Below are 16,345 nucleotides of genomic sequence, written 5' to 3'. Positions count from 1 at the left end.
GCCATGCAAGGACATTCACCTTTTTCTCCTCCAACCACTGTATGGTCATTTTTGCTGTGTGCATTGGGTCATTGTAATGTTAGAAGGGAAACCTTCTTCCCATTGGCAACTTTCTCGCAGAGGGCAGCAGATTGTCCTCAAGAATTTGACGGTATTTCCCCCATTAATTTTCTTCTATCCTGACAAGTGCTCCAGTCCCTGCTGCAGAGAACCCCTTGCCCCATAACAGGAACCCACCTCCATGCTTTACTGTAGGAAAGGTGGTATTTGGATGGTGAGCTGTACTTGATCTCTGTCACACATATTGTTTAATGTTGAAGCCAAATTATTAAATTTTATTCACATCTGACCTTACCACCTTTTTTCATGTGTCCCAGAATCTTCAAGGTGCGTTTTGGCAAAGCTCAGTCACGACTGTATATAGGCTTTCTTGAGGAGTGTTTTTTTCTTGCATCCCTCCCATACAAGCCACATTTGTGAAGAATTTGTGATATTGTTGTTACATGCACACAATGACTGCTCTTTGTCATCAATTCCTGCAACTGCTTCAGAGTTGCTGTAGGCCTCTTGGTAGCCTCTCTGACCAATTTCCTTCTGGCTCTTTCATCCAGTTTGGAGAGATGTCCTGATCCAGGGAGGGTCTGTGTTGTACCAAATACCTTCCACTTCTTATTAATAGACTTCACTGTGCTTCTAGGCATTGATAGATTTTGAATTTATTTTTTGTATCCATCTCCTGACTTGTGCCCGTCCACAACTTTATCCCGGAGATCTCTTGACAGTGCCTTGACACCCATAGTTGATTGTTTGCTTCAGTTGCACTACCAGGGACTGAAATGCTCCAGAAAAGCTTTTTTTCATGCTGAGTTAATCAAAATAACCACAGCTGTCCACAGTTGAAGGTCAAATGGCTTTGTGTGCCATTGAGAAGGTGAATAGCTACACCTGATTTAGTATACATGTAATTTTTAGTGTGGGGGGGTGATCCTTTTTCCAACTCAGTGTTTCTGTGCTTGAATTTTTTATATTTTGTTCCTGACATGTTGGTGTTATATCTTTCACTTGGATGTAATAAGTTGCACTGAGCAAATACAGCTGGATAAAACAAAAACTGCGTCTTCATTTCAAACTGCAAAGCAACAAAATGTGATTATTTTAAAAGAGGGGGAGGTTCTTTTTTAAACCCTCTGTATATGTGTCCAGGGGCGGACTGACCATTTGGAATCTCGGGCACTGCCCGTGGGGCCTGGGGTCAGTAGGGGGCCCCATGAGATGCCCCTGGTACCTTTTTCATAGGCTTTTTTGAGTTTGGGCAAGGACACAGGGGCCCCATGTTCCCCTATTGCCCGGGGGGCCCCATGAGTTGTCAGTCCGCCCCTGTATGTGTCTCAAAGGTACATGAATCAGGCACAAGCACCAACAATTTCCGTGCTGTGTGACCCAATTGAATTCTAAGGGGTGTCCACAAATTCCCCCACCATCTCCAACACACATTTGTGTACTACTAGGAAAAGAAAAAAAAATCAACTAAACAAAAAATAATTACATTTTCTTTGTTGTTGACCAAATAATCTTAGTTGTAGTCAGATTCTAGCACATTTTCCTGATTCAGACTTCCCTGCTGCCAGTATAAAAACAAATAAAACTATTGCTTTGCTGTTGGCCAATAAATTATAATTTTGAAGATTACTTTTTCCTAAAAGTTTTTCCACCACAAATTAAATTTGTATTAAAGGCAATTTTTTTTCTTCAAATAACAAACATGTTATACATACATGGTTTGTGTTGTGGTTTTGTACAGAGCAGTCCTGATCCTCCTCTTCTTGGGTTGGCACTCCTGGCCCATCCTTCCTGGCAAGTACCCCCAGAGCAAGCAGCTTGCTATGGGGGCACCCAAGCAGGCTTGCTCCCAAGCCGCTGTTCTGTGTGTCCATTTACACATGGAGCCATGGCTTGGCCCCGACCCCTCTCTCATTGGCTCACTGGCTGTGATTGACAGGGAGAGTCCCCGAGGAGCCAAGGCTCTCCTGCACATTGCTGGACTGCGATGGGTCTCAGGTAAGTATTAGGGGGTGCTGGGGGGGCTGCTGCACACAGAAAGTTTTAAAACCTAATCCTTTGCAACCACTTTAAACCTGAACTCCAGGTAAGAATCCTCCCATGTCAATGCTATATAAATACCTGTAATAAATAAAATATTTGTTACAAGGACAGAAACTGATGGGAAATCCAACATTTTACAGTTGTGCAGAACAGAAATAGGGGGAATCTTTATTCTCATGGTGACTGTCACTTTGGAGAGATGTTCTGTCACTTCCTGTTGTTTTTCCAGAAAATAAAGGGAAATCTCCACAGTGAGACAAACAACTGTAAGCTATCCAAAACATAATAATTATTATATAATATATTGTAGCTCACCAATCATTAGAAGTGCTGGCTGCATTAGTTTTTTTTAGGCTTTTTCCCCTCTGTTTTCAACCTGTGATCCAGCCAGTAACACATCTCCTGTATTACACTTGGTTCACATCTGTGAGGGTGGTGCCGCTGCAGGACCCGCACAAATACCTGCAATCGCATCACCCACACAGAGGAATGTGGGTGCCATTAATTCCAATGGCACAAGGCCCTCACTGGAATTCACAGCCATACTGGGAACCGAGGTTCCTGAGCGGGCTGCGTATCCCAGGTGATTGGAGTCCATTCAAATGAATGGGCTCTCATGCCTGCACAAATCGCAGACCACACGGCCACACATATGTAAACCTGACCTTAGAATGCCTCCACTCTGGGTGAAGGAGCACAGGGGGCACCTTTGGACAGCAGCATTGTCAGTCTGAGGAGAGGGAAGTGTTAGATGTACTAGCAGATTTAGAGACACTAACAAATCAAAACCAAACTCCAGCTAATACTTTATAAGCAGTTACAGCAATTTTTATTTTCCTTTTGAGATAAGGATTTTACATACATATGTTGATCATTGCAGTCCCCTCTGCCAGTGTTACATGGTTTGTCTCATTCCTGTAACTGATATATTTGCTGGAAAGCTTGTTCTTTTGAAAAACAACAGACTTACTGGCTGGATCACCAGATTTAAAAAAAAAAGAAAGCCTACTAAAAGAAAACTAATGCAGTCATCACATCTAAGAATTGGTATGCTGAAATATAATAAATGTTTGCTTTTGGGTATAATTTATTATTTAAGGTACTTTTATAGCACTGTCAATTTACGCAGCACTTTACATATTTGTTGTACATTCACATCAGTCCCTAACCCTCAAGGGGTGTACAATCTAAGGTCCCTAACTTACATTCGTACATACACATACTAGGGCCAATTTAGACAGGATCCAATTAACCTACCATCATGTCTTTGGAGTGTGGGAGGAAACCAGAGTATCCGGAGGAAACCCACGTAGGCACAGGGAGAACATGCAAACTCCAGGCAGGTGGTGCTAATAATGCTTTAAACTCCCTGGTGGTAATCCTGAGTGTGACTCAGGGTTAATTTACAGTACCAAAAGCGGTAACCCCGAGCCACACTCGAGATTACACTATAGTACTTCTCCTGCAATCCCCCCGAGTCTTACCTTGTCCTGCGATCCCGTGATGTCCTCCCGCTGTGTCCTCCGGCCAATGCCGGCATCTGTCTTCTGAGTTCCGTTCCCTGCGAGAGTCAGGATACAGGGGAGCGGAACCAGCGAGAGATTCAAAAAAGTAAAAATATGACATACACACAATACATTGTGATCTGTTAGGATTACATTACTGTATCAAACCATTTCACATACATTTTGTCCCGAGTGCTTTGTCCTGTGCCCTGCCTGCACTTTTACCGTTCTTTCTGCCTCGATACTTGAGAACGTCCATGGCATCCAAAAAGTGTCCCTTTAGGTCAAAAGCGGTTTTAGACCGGCTAGAAGACAGCAATAGTAAATTAGAACTACTTGCAGAATTGAGTGATAATGATTTGTGGGGAAATTCGTCATCAGACACTGAAAACGATTCTGCGACTTTGCTCAGTGATGTGCGAACTTGGCGCTCTATTTCAAATATCAGTGTTTTTGGTTTTATTATATTATTGAATTACATTCATTATTATATTATTATTTTTTATAATTATTTATTATATTATAATTTATGATTTTGTGTTTCAAATTTTTTTCATACCCGGGATGTTTACTAGACTCTTGTTTGGACAGATTTAAGTGAGTTATAACTAAGAATTACAGGCCTACAATATAAAACAACAAATTTCAATGCAAAACAATGTACCACTTTGACATTCAAAAATATTGATTAGTTAGACCGCCAGGGAGGATAATAAGTCCAGTCTGGAGGAAATAAGGGAAAGGGGAGACATGGCCAAAACCTTTAAATATATCAAGGGGTGAATAAGGTTCAGGAGGGCATATGAAGCCAAGTTCAAGAACACGGGGGCAAGACCTCAAACTAGCAGGGGGAAAGTTCACAACTGATCTTGGACAAATATACCGAAAAAGAAGTTGATGCTGGGAACAGGCTTCCGGCAAGTGGATTCAGACCTGCTTAGGACAAATATACAGTAGATCTCTATTCAAGCAAAACTAAAAAAATAAAAAGGGGGCAGACTTGATGGACCACTTGGTCTTTCTTTCTGCCGTCACTATTCTATGTTTCTAATTGCAGGATCCTCACTCATCTGTTGCATGCATGCTGCTTGGCTCCTAGGCGCTCTGCCAAGTTCATTTCCTACAAGGGACTTCTAATGAAAATGTTTAGCTCAGCCCAGCTGCCATTGTAGGTGAACTTTGTTCCCAATGATACTAGTTTCGAAATGTCCTGATATCGCTCTTCCTAGGAAGTGTGTTTTGGAGAAGATTCGCTAGGGGAATTCCAGTATGTGAGAGACGTAGCAGCTTTCCAAGCTGGAGGAGATGAGATTTGCATAGTGTCCTGCCCACGATATGTGTCAGTGCTGGGAAGCAGTGTGATCACAAAGTACAGAAGGAAAAAAAAACAAAACAAATTTAATATGGTAGGCTGGGCAATCCTGCCTGAGAGCTGAAGAGGAAATACGTGTGATGTTTAGATAAGAACTGTAAGAAACGCATCTTCGGCCCATGGAGAGATATAACGAGAAAAGAACAATTTCGCGGAAGGCTATTGATCCAGGTAACAGCTGCTCCATGGGCAGATTGTAATGTAAGTTTACCAAATGTCATCTGACATGACTATAGATCAGTGTTTATCAAAAGCAACAAGATTAATAAGATTGTGTCTGATTAGAGGAATTGTGTGAGTTGAATAGATGCAATCGTGAGACAATCTGATTGTGTATGGACACAAGCAGGGGCGGACTGACAACTCATGGGGCCCCCGGGCAATAGGGGATCATGGGGCCCCTGTGTCCTTGCCCAAACTCAAAAAAGCCTATGAAAAAGGTACCAGGGGCATCTCATGGGGCCCCCTACTGACCCCGGGCCCTCGGGCAGTGCCCGAGTTTCCAAATGGTCAGTCCGCCCCTGGACACAAGTGATTTCAGGAGATCAGCTCCAACTATAAGCAGGTTATACGAATTTGTTTTGGGGGATCCTGACTGCTTGCACAGAGGTAAGAAGATGGCCAATATGCCACTCGCTGCGGAGAAGTTGCATTGGGGTGTTTTACAAAAGGTTGTACACTCCTAGATTGTAAGCTCCCAGGATCAGGCCCTCCTATCCCTCTTGTATTGAACTGTATTATTGCTGTATTGTCTCCCGTTATATTGTAAAGCGCTGAGCAAACTGTTGGTGCTATATAAATCCTGTATAATAATAATAATATTGCTTGTAAATAAAATGAACCCGTGTTCACTTCGAATACCCAATCATGAGCACGGAGAGTAAAACAATTGGATTTATGTTAATATGTAATTGGGTATCCAACGTGAACACAGCTTTACTTTATTTACAGAATAGATGGCAGAAAAAAACATGGTCTCAAATGTTTGTGTATTTATTTATTTATTTTTATTTTATTTTTTTCTTAATATTTTTGTAGAAGTACAGTAGAGTTGCTTTACCCCAGGTTCACTCCTAAGCATTTTCCAGAAACGCAATACAGTCTATTTAATATGATTTCCTATGGGACACGTTCACATCTCCGTGTTTTTTGGAAAAGGTCAGGGACTTTTTTTAAAGCAAAAAGTTGCGTTTTTGGTTCTATAGACTTCAATGGAAATGCTGCAGAAAAGCATGTAGTGCAATTTGCATTTTTAATGCGTTTTGCATTTTGATCTGCTTAGCAACAAGAAAATAAATAAATAAAACCACAAAATGCATGAAAAACGCATATGCAAAAGCGCAAAATGGACCACAAAAAGCACTGCAGAAACGGATCAAACACAAACTGCTTAGGTGTGAATTTAGCCTTCTCCAAAGCATATTAAATTCACTTTGCTGTTTTCTGATTCAGTGAAGCTGATTTTCTAAAGGAGTTGAGAAGGTTCACTCAAATGTTCAGATGCAGTAAGTAACCAGGAATTTGATTTTCATATGATTGGAAAATTGAAGTGAATGTTTCACTTTTTCTTTTTTTGAGTGACAATTCTCAACCGCTTTAAGGTTTGTTCACATGTGCAGCCAGCGGTCAGTAAAGCCAATTGGTTGAGCCGTGGTTTTACTGCCTCCCAGCCACCCACCTGTACACAGACATGTAGCTGATCAGGGCTGTACACATGCCATAGCAATAAAAATTAACTAACATATCACATTCAGGTTACTGCCACCGAACACAACCCATGCAAGTCTATGGGGCTGTGCCGCAACTGCATGCAATGCACACAACTGCAGCACAGTGGTGCGACATTTACAGAGTAATTAAATCAGGCAGTGAGGAGGCACCATATCAACTCATCAACACCTTTCAAAAACCTCAGTAAAGATATCTAGTGCTTTTGGGGGGGGGGGGGTGGCGAGAACTGTTGCTCATGTGAATGAGCCCTCAGACTAAGTTCAGACAGCCTGGGTGTGGCCAGGGGCAGCGTGATCATTTGGAAACTCGGGCACTGCCCGAAGGCCCGGGGTCAGTAGGGGGCCCCATGAGATGCCCCTGGTACCTTTTTCATAGGCTTTTTGGAGTTTGGGCAAGGACACAGGGGCCCCATGATCCCCTATTGCCCGGGGGCCCCATGAGTTGTCAGTCCGCCCCTGGGTGCGACCAGCAGCAGCTGTCAGATTTTCAGATTTGTACTCTGCCCAGCACCACTGCTGTTCACATACGTATAACTACTCATCTCCAACTGACCCTGGACACAGAGCCCATGATCGGCATTTCTATGGAGTTTTGTTCACATACACACTGGCTAATCGGCCACTGTGTATCAGGCTATAGCACAAAGTGTTGCTGTGTCCAGCTTTCTACCTCTGCTGGATACCAATTGTAAGTACTTAGTACTCTTTCGATAGTTTGAGGTCATGTCACCATGTTCTTGATCTCATCTTCTTACTGAAAATACTACCTTCCTGAACTTTATTTACACCCTTAGTGTATTTAAACAACTTAATCATGCCCCCTTTTCCTTCTTTCCTTCTAGCTGTACATATCAAGCTCCTGCAATATCTCATGATATGTTTTTCCTTTAGACCAGGGGTCTCCAGACTTTCTAAATAAAGGGCCAGTTTATGGCCCTTCAAACTTTAGGGGGGCCAGAGGGAGTGAGAATTTTCCTGGCATCAGTGGTGGTAAACGTCGCCACATCGCACATCATATTAGGGGGAGGAACAGTACCTCATCGTTGGTATCACTGGGAGGAATAGTGCCCCATTATTGATGTCTGTTGGCAGAACAGTGTCTCGTATTAAGGTGAGGAATAGTGCCCCATTATTGATGTCTGTTGGCAGAACAATGTCTCGTATTAAGGTGAGGAATAGTGCCCCATTATTGATGTCTGTTGGCAGAATAGTGTCTCGTATTAAGGTGAGGAATAGTGCCCCATTCTTGATGTCTGTTGGCAGAACAGTGTCTCGTATTAAGGTGAGGAATAGTGCCCCATTGTTGATGTCTGTTGGCAGAACAGTGTCTCGTATTAAGGTGAGGAATAGTGCCCCATTCTTGATGTCTGTTGGCAGAACAGTGTCTCGTATTAAGGTGAGGAATAGTGCCCCATTCTTGATGTCTGTTGGCAGAACAGTGTCTCGTATTAAGGTGAGGAATAGTGCCCCATTATTGATGTCTGTTGGCAGAATAGTGTCTCGTATTAAGGTGAGGAATAGTGCCCCATTATTGATGTCTGTTGGCAGAATAGTGTCTCGTATTAAGGTGAGGAATAGTGCCCCATTCTTGATGTCTGTTGGCAGAACAGTGTCTCGTATTAAGGTGAGGAATAGTGCCCCATTATTGATGTCTGTTGGCAGAATAGTGTCTCGTATTAAGGTGAGGAATAGTGCCCCATTCTTGATGTCTGTTGGCAGAACAGTGTCTCGTATTAAGGTGAGGAATAGTGCCCCATTATTGATGTCTGTTGGCAGAATAGTGTCTCGTATTAAGGTGAGGAATAGTGTCCCTTTATTGATATCTGTTGAGAGAACAGTGTCTCGTTTTAAGGTGAGGAATAGTGCCCCAAGGGCCAGATAAAGGCAAGTGAAGGGGGCATCCAGTCTCCTGGCCGCAGTTTGGAGACCACTGCTTTAGACCTTACACAATTTTTTTTGCCAATCTTTGGACATCTACCTTATCATTGACCTATCTCATCAAAAACACACCTTTGCTAAGTAAATGTACACTTTGAACAGCTGCTACTTCTTTAGTAATGGGAACATGTTATAAAATCTGTGTGCCATATTTTCCATTTAACCCCTGTCCATCCCAATTGTTATAAATGATGCCATGGTATTGCTCTGCTTATGGTTGACCAGGCTGTGATATAATCAGAAAGAGTTTGTAGTAAATGAAGGCTTGCTTGGTAGTTTATTTCTAAAAGATCAAAGCACCAACATCTTACTGGTTCTGATGTAGAAGAAAATCAATCCTTGCTTTAACTGTTGTGTACCATAAACCTGAAAACAATATTATGACAGGCATTTTTTTGGCAAACATACAGTTAATACACCACTCCCTTATCGTGAGGAAGAGAGAAGAATACTTAATCGGTCACAGCTGTTTACTTCGGAAGGGTGCTGTAGAGTTTCATGTTGTGATTGTTTATTATCTCACCCAGCAGACCTCAGCATTAGTGATCAATTACTCACAGCACATAACCCTAGGTTCACACTTATGCAGCTTGCGTTTGAGCCATTTCTGCAATGCGTTTTGTGTTGCGGTTTTCGTTTTTGCCGCGTTTTGTGGGAGGTGTTTTTCATTTTTTTAAACTTTTCTTGTTGCTAGGCAGATTTAAAACGCATCAAAAACGTGGCAAAAACGCAGCAAAAATGCAACAAAAATGCACCGCATGCTTTTCTGCAGTGTTTCCACTGAAGTCTATAGAACCAAAAACGCAACTTTTTGCATTCAAAAAAGTCTCTGACCCTTTCCAGAAAACATTTCTGCAAAACGCTGCAGATTATGCTTTTTTTCCCCTTGGAAATGGTTGGGTATTCTATGCATTTAGAGCCACCTCGTTTACTATGCTAAGTGAAAATTTGCAAAGTAAACACACTCAACTCCTTTAGTAAATCAACTCCAGTGTGTTCACATTGTAACAATTGTCTCTTAAATTCCTACAGTGACACTAAACTTAGAATTCTTGACACTAAATGATATTCTAAGAGAAAAAAAAAACCTACATACACGTCCACTGCTTAAAGCGATTGTAAAGGCTGAAGGTTTTTACCTCAGGGTTGCCACCTCATCCATTTAAACCTGACCACATATTAATTACACAGGTTCTGTGGCTGATTAATGTGGTAATTAAACTCACTTAGGGCTCGTTCACACTTGGCTGTTTTACCAACGCTTGCCAAACGCCCCTATAGCGTTTGGCAAGCGTTGGTCCGGCTTTTGCGGAGCGTTTTTTAACGCTCAGCAAACACTCCGCAAACGCCGCATGCGCGGTTTAGCGGCAGTTGCTAGGCGTTTGCCGAGCGTTAAAAACGCCCCACAAATGCCTATAATGCACTTTGAATGTTGTTACCGCTGTGCAAACGCCGGCCGGGCGTTTGCGGAGTGGCACCATATACTAGAATAGGAGGCTGCAACGCCTCCTGACTCGACCAGAGGCGTCCGTTTTGCCGCAACGCAATGCGACGCGACACAAACGCTCCCGTTAGAACAGCACCATGTGCTGTAATGTGCAGAATTGGCAGAGGCGTTTGGGAAGCAGTAAAAAGGCTTCCCAAATGCCTCTCTGCCGCCTGCACACAACGCTAGTGTGAACGTAGCCTTAGAGCCTTATCTGCATTAAATTAGCCTCAGAATCTGTGTAATTGTTATGTGTTCGGGTTTAAAGGGATGAGGTGGCAACTCAATTTTACCTTAAAGCGGAGTTCCAGTCATCCTGTCAAAAAATAAAAGTCAGCAGCTACAAAAACTGTAGCTGCTGACTTTTAAAAAACAGCCACTTACCTGTCCCTCGGTGTGTCCCCCGCAGGCCATTTCACCAGCCATCCTGTATTCCAGGAGGCAGGCATCTTCGGTGTGGGCAGGCCGGCTGTGATAGCTTGCAGTTTCACAGCCGGGTACCCACTGCGCATGCGGGAGTAGCGCTGCACTTCATGAATGGTCCTGTAGTCTTCTGGGACCTGTCACGTGTCCCAAAAGATGACAGGGAGGGAGGACACCTTCCGCTTCTGATCGCCTAGGCGATCGGACCATAAGTGGGAGCGGGAACCTGTCAAATTCGGGTACCAGCCCCCAAAAGGTGCCAATTCTTAATGAGGAGTGGGGGAGCAGTCCTTAAAGCGGAACTTCCCCTTTTGGGTGGAGCTCCGCTTTAAAGTGGAACTATAGGCAAAACTTTTTTTTTTACTTTGGAAAGGGCAAAGGAGAGTTATAAGCCCTGTCATTTTTTTTTTTTTTCTCACTGTGTCCCATTGGTGGGATTTCCCTTCACTTCCTGTCCCATAGCCAAACAGGAAGTGAGAGGAAATTCCTGCAAATTAAGGGAATTCCTTGGGAACTCCCAGGTTACCGGAACTAGTGTCCCCATTGGAAGATTTCTTCTCTATTACTTTTCTGGGGACAAGCCAATATTTGGGATTTTCTTTTACTTTCAATAATAATGATAAACAGTACAAATAGAGAGGGTGAATCTCCTTAACAGGGGCACAGACAGCAATAAAAATTGGCAAGAATTCTAATCCCTTTCCACTCTGTATAAAACTAAAAAAAAAAAGATTTGCCTTTAGTTAGACTTTAATGCATTCTCTGCATTAAACTTTAAAAAAAACTTCTATTGTTAGGCCCCTGTCCCCCAAATACTTACTTGAGCCTGATCTCGATCCAGCACTGTGCCTGAGTGCAGCAGTTCTCTTTCTCTCCCTTCTCACTGAACTCAATGAGAGCAGAGGAAGCCATTGGCTCCTGCTGCTGTCAGTCAAATCCAGCGATGAGTGAGGGGAAGGGCCAAGCCACACTGTGTGTGTCAATGGACAAACAAAGCAGGACTGAGGATCGAGCCCACATGAGTGTCTCCATAGCAAGTGGCTCCCTATGGTGGCACACGAAGAAGGGGAGGAGCCCAGAGCACCAGCAGAAGAACCCAGAAGAGGAGGATTAGTGCTGCTTTGTGCAAAACCATTTCACAGGTAAATATGACATGCTTGTTATTAAAAAAAAAAGTTTACAATCATTTTAAAACTTTGTCATCTATTTTTTATTAAATCATTTCCTACTGTGTTTTTCTGCCTTCATGTAATATTCTCTGTAAGCTCCTCTTCCCCCTCACTTGCATTTGTTTGTAACAAGCAGTGCACAATGGTTTCAGCCATGTTCAAAGCAGTGCCCTATGTGCACTACACATTCCATAGTCCATCTCAGGGCAAGCAAGAGAGGGTTCCTACATACAGTGGGGCCATGGAGAATGAACATAGCCACCCTCTAAGTACAGATTCACACATGTCCGGTGCAAACTGAAGTTCCATTTTCACAGCTAATTGACAAAGTAGTTGTTCAGCGGTTCAGGTCTGGTTTAGATCAGGATCAAGTCAGGTTTATATCAGGATCAGGAGAGAAAACCGGCCTGAAATTGTGTTCACAAACTCATGAAATGTGCGATTCAGAAATGGTTCCCATAGTAGTCAATTAGCCTGTAATTCGCACCTGAACCAGACCGCACTGCTCAGAAATCGGACATGACTCTTTTTCAATCCGTACTGAATCCGCACTGCCAGTGCACCAGACGTATATGACAACATAGGAAGCAATGTTATTTTGCATGTTGTGGATTGGATGCGGTTCAAACCGAAGCCAAACCAAACAGAAGCAAAACAAATGGAGATTTGGAAGAAGCTGAGAGCAATAGAAAGGACTTTTTTGATTTAGGAATATATACTTGAATAGATTTTTTTAAATCCAGAGTTTAACATCACCTTAAGCAAATGACAAAGTAAATGTTATAGTTAATAACTGCAATACTAAACACAGTACAGGTAAGAGTGTTTGGTCACATACGTCATCTTATTGTCTGTTGCGTTGCTGTTGATGCTAATAGGAGTGTATTCTACAGCACAAATTGTGAATTTGTTTGTATCAATCTGATAACTTTAAAACAACTTTTCTCAACTGGAGTTCTTTGGAACCCTGGGTCCTCCAGATGTTGCTAGGTGTTCCATGGGCAATCAGTAATTTCTACTTCTCAGATAAGTTCCCACTGACACAATGAACTTTTCAATTATCTGTAAGAGGGTAATTCTTCCCAATGACCACAAACGTAAGGAAAATATTTCCCATGGAGCAGCCTAGTAAAGTACAGTGAGTTGTAGGCACAGTAATTATTATCAGGGGCTCCTGGATACCAAAACATTTTTTCAAGAGTTTCTCTGTGTTTTAAACAGGTTGAGAAAGGCTGCCTTAAAGACAAATGTTAATCAGAAGCAGGGCTGGAATTCCCAGTAGGTACTGTGCCTACAGGCACCCTTCCTAGAGAGGCGCCCCTCTAGGGGCAGACTGGGCCAGGGGAAATGGTGACAATTGCCCCCCCCGGGCCTCTCTGATGCCCCATAAAAGGCAACACAACATGCGGTCAGGGTCGGTGCGCAGGTGACATTGCACAGGTTGTGGATTCATAAATGCAACACACCGCTCTCAACATCCAAAGCAGCTCTTGCCGGTGGCAGAGGCAGCGCCTTGGACAGCACTTTACGAGGGTCCGAGGTCAGTATGGGGCCCCATGAGAGCCAGAGATAATTCAAGCAGCAAGGACTAGAGCAACCATGGAGGAGGCTGACTAAGATCCCTGGATAAGGGAAGAGATTGGAGAAGAGGAACCAATGATGGGACTGAGTGAGTAATCCTTCTTCCTTATGTAGCACCCTCTAGTGTTCTACTAGGATAGTGTAGGTTAATTTATTGTGTATGACTCATGGTAACTGTGTGAGTATGCAATTAGGTCGAGTTACTGCAGGTCAGGCTGGATGGCTTAACAGATTGGGACTCTATCGCCTCCACCTGATTCTGGAGGACCATGTAACCTTCCAGAAACCAGTGGTTGGAGACCTAATCTGCATATTTATGGGAGTCTAATCAATTCCAGGTTTGGAAGCCCAGGTAGAGTGATGAGACCAACCCATAAATATTATTATTATACAGGATTTATATAGCGCCAACAGTACAATTACAATACAGTTCAGTACAGAAGGAATAAGATGGCTTTGCTCATAGAGCTTGCAATCTAAATATGGGAGAGTCAGGCTGGAAGGGGAGTTGGACTTGGAGATCTTCAGAACAGCCAGGAGGGCTAGTAGTGTCTGCAGGCTGTGGAGCTGGGAGCAGTTCTACATGGGAGATGAGACACTGTATGTCTGCAAGTAGTTTGCAGCAAGCTAAGCTAACTTTTAGAGGAGCTGCGAGCCCCTAGCCTGTAAGGGGCTGTTGCTGCTGATCCGCAAAGACTGGCTGTTTTCAAGGAAAAGAACAGATCAGGATCTGTTTTGGTAAATAGGAAGGACGTTGTCCCCGTGCACTGATTTAGTCAATTTGGTGTCCCGTAATCCCTATTACCTTATCCAAGTTATTTCCCCTTATAAGATAACAAAAACCAAGCTCATAGACTGTTCACTGACTGTGGATGCAGGTGTGGACAATGCATGTTGCCTGGCTGTGCGGGACTTAGGGGTATCTAGAAACACAGCGGCCCTCATGAGGGTAGCGCTACACTTACAATACTCAGCACTGTACACGGCTCAGTCCAGGTACACACACACAGCACATGCCATTCCCTCAGATGAAGTCTCAAGCTGTGCTATCTGTGTCCCCAATGAGGATGACAGTGCCGGCTGTGTGCCTGGACAGGATGTGCAGGAAGCAGCTGCTGAGGAGTAAGGGGCCGGGGGAAGATGAGGAGGGAGAGTCTCACCCCTCTCTCTTTCTCACCTCCCCCACCACACTCTCCCCGTCTCTCACCCCCCCACTCTCTCATAATCCCCCGCACCTCCACCCCCTCTCTCTCACAGTCACCCTCTCTCTCACCTCCCCTCCTCCCCCTCTCTCATCACTCCCTCAACACCCACCCCCTCTCTCACTCACTTCCCACTCCCTCTATATCTCACCCCCCATCACCTCACTCTCACCCCTCACCCCCTTTCTCTCTCAATCACCCTCACCCTCCTCTCTCTCTCACTCCCCCACCCCCTCTCTCTTTCTCACCCCCCCACCCCACCCCATCCCCTCTCTCTCTCACTCCTCCCTCACTCCTTCTCTCACGCACCCCCCAACCCCCCTCTTTCTCTCTCACCCCCCCGTCACCCCCACCCCCTTTCTCTCTCAAACCCCCACCCCCTCTCAGTTACCCCCCACCCTCCCCTCTCTGTCACCCCCCACTCCCCCCTCTCTGTCACCGCCCACCCCCTCTTTCTCTCACCCCCCACCCCTTCTCTCATCCACCTCTCCCTTTCTCATCCCCCTCCCTTTCTCCACTTCCTCTATCTCTCTCCTATTTTCCCATTTCCCCCATTTCTCTCCCTCCTATTTTTATCTCTCCTCTCCCTCCTCCCTTTTTCCCTCTTATGGCGAATTCACACTGAAACAGCATGAAATCGCAGAGCAGCTGAAGCGATTTGGCACTCCAGCCACTCTGTGTAGGCTCTTAGGGGGCAGTGTGATGCATTGTAAGGGGAACCCTGCAGATTCTGATGTAAAGTAGAACTTTGGGGACTCTGATGTAAGGGTATCTCTGGGGATTCTTGTATGTGGGGGGGGGGCTCTGGTGACCAGAGACCCCCACACATCAAAGTTCCCCTTTATATCACAGTCCACAGTGTTCCCCTTTACATCAAAGTCCATAGCATTCCTCTTTATACCAAAGTCTGCAGCATTCTCCTTTACACATGTGAATATTTATAGAAAAATATTTTATCAAGAAAAAAAAAGTTGGCCTCCCTGTCCTTTTTTTATTGGGGGGCTTCAGAATTCTCTGCCTATAGGCTTCTAAGATGTAAATCCGGCTATTATCAGAAGCTGAACTCGGTTGAAAGTCCCTTAATATATTTATCAAATTAATGCCAGGACAAATTGATTACATAGAAATGATGAAAATTATTTCCCAGCCCATCCAGCCAAAGTCAACTTTGACTTCGACCTACCAGTTCCATTCTGCATTTGCCCTTTGGCTTCCTTTAACCTGCCATTTACGGAGCTAATTTCAGCTGCTGCCAACGTATGCAGGTGCTGGCTATCAGAATGCAGTCGTTGGCAGTAGGGAATTGCTTCTCCCACGCTGGTTAACGTGAATGGGGAAAAGCGACAGATTCCTCTTGTTCAGCCAAAGGCCTGAGAAAGAAAAATCTGAGAGTACATAAGCTAGCTTTAGCCAGATCTTTGTAGAGTTGAGCAAAGGGGCTGAGTATGTTCTACTGTTAGGCGAAGATAGTGGCAGCTGCCAGTGCATGTGTGACTTGTTTCTGGATGGGCAAATGCAGAGACATAGCAGTGTGTGATGAGGCCCCATGGCAGACCCATTAAGGAGTCCCCATCTCTGTATTCTACATCCTGGAGGCACTTCCTCTACAGAAAAAGCACTGTGTAGCAGAAAACTCCAACCACCCCCCCACAACCAACACCGTGCATCTGGGCCCCATAGCAATTTGTAGAGTTGAGCAAAGGGGCTGAGTATGTTCTACTGTTAGGCGAAGATAGTGGCAGCTGCCAGTGCATGTGTGACTTGTTTCTGGATGGGCAAATGCAGAGACATAGCAGTGTGTGATGAGGCCCCATGGCAGAACCATTAAGGGGTCCC

At 44.3% G+C, this 16,345-nt stretch overlaps 1 protein-coding gene across 2 annotated transcripts in view; it reads left to right on the top strand.

Annotated features, from left to right (window-relative positions):
• Positions 1–4,781: 4,781 nt before the first annotated feature.
• Positions 4,782–16,345, top strand: part of LOC149473037 (uncharacterized) — a 51,265-nt gene continuing 39,701 nt past the window's right edge. Inside the window, exon 1 of one of the 2 annotated variants that reach the window (XM_089682237.1) lies at positions 4,782–5,151. The gene's annotated coding sequence lies outside the window, so the exon portion shown is untranslated. Of the gene's footprint in view, positions 5,182–16,345 lie in introns of both variants that reach the window. The other variant, XM_089682228.1, reaches the window with a different exon arrangement.

This window comes from Staurois parvus, unplaced genomic scaffold (genome assembly GCF_062004578.1).
Source record: "Staurois parvus isolate SC_StPar_1 unplaced genomic scaffold, SC_StPar_1.0 ptg000018l, whole genome shotgun sequence".
Taxonomy (NCBI): Eukaryota; Metazoa; Chordata; class Amphibia; order Anura; family Ranidae; genus Staurois; species Staurois parvus.
This window is presented reverse-complemented; position numbering and strand designations above follow the sequence as displayed.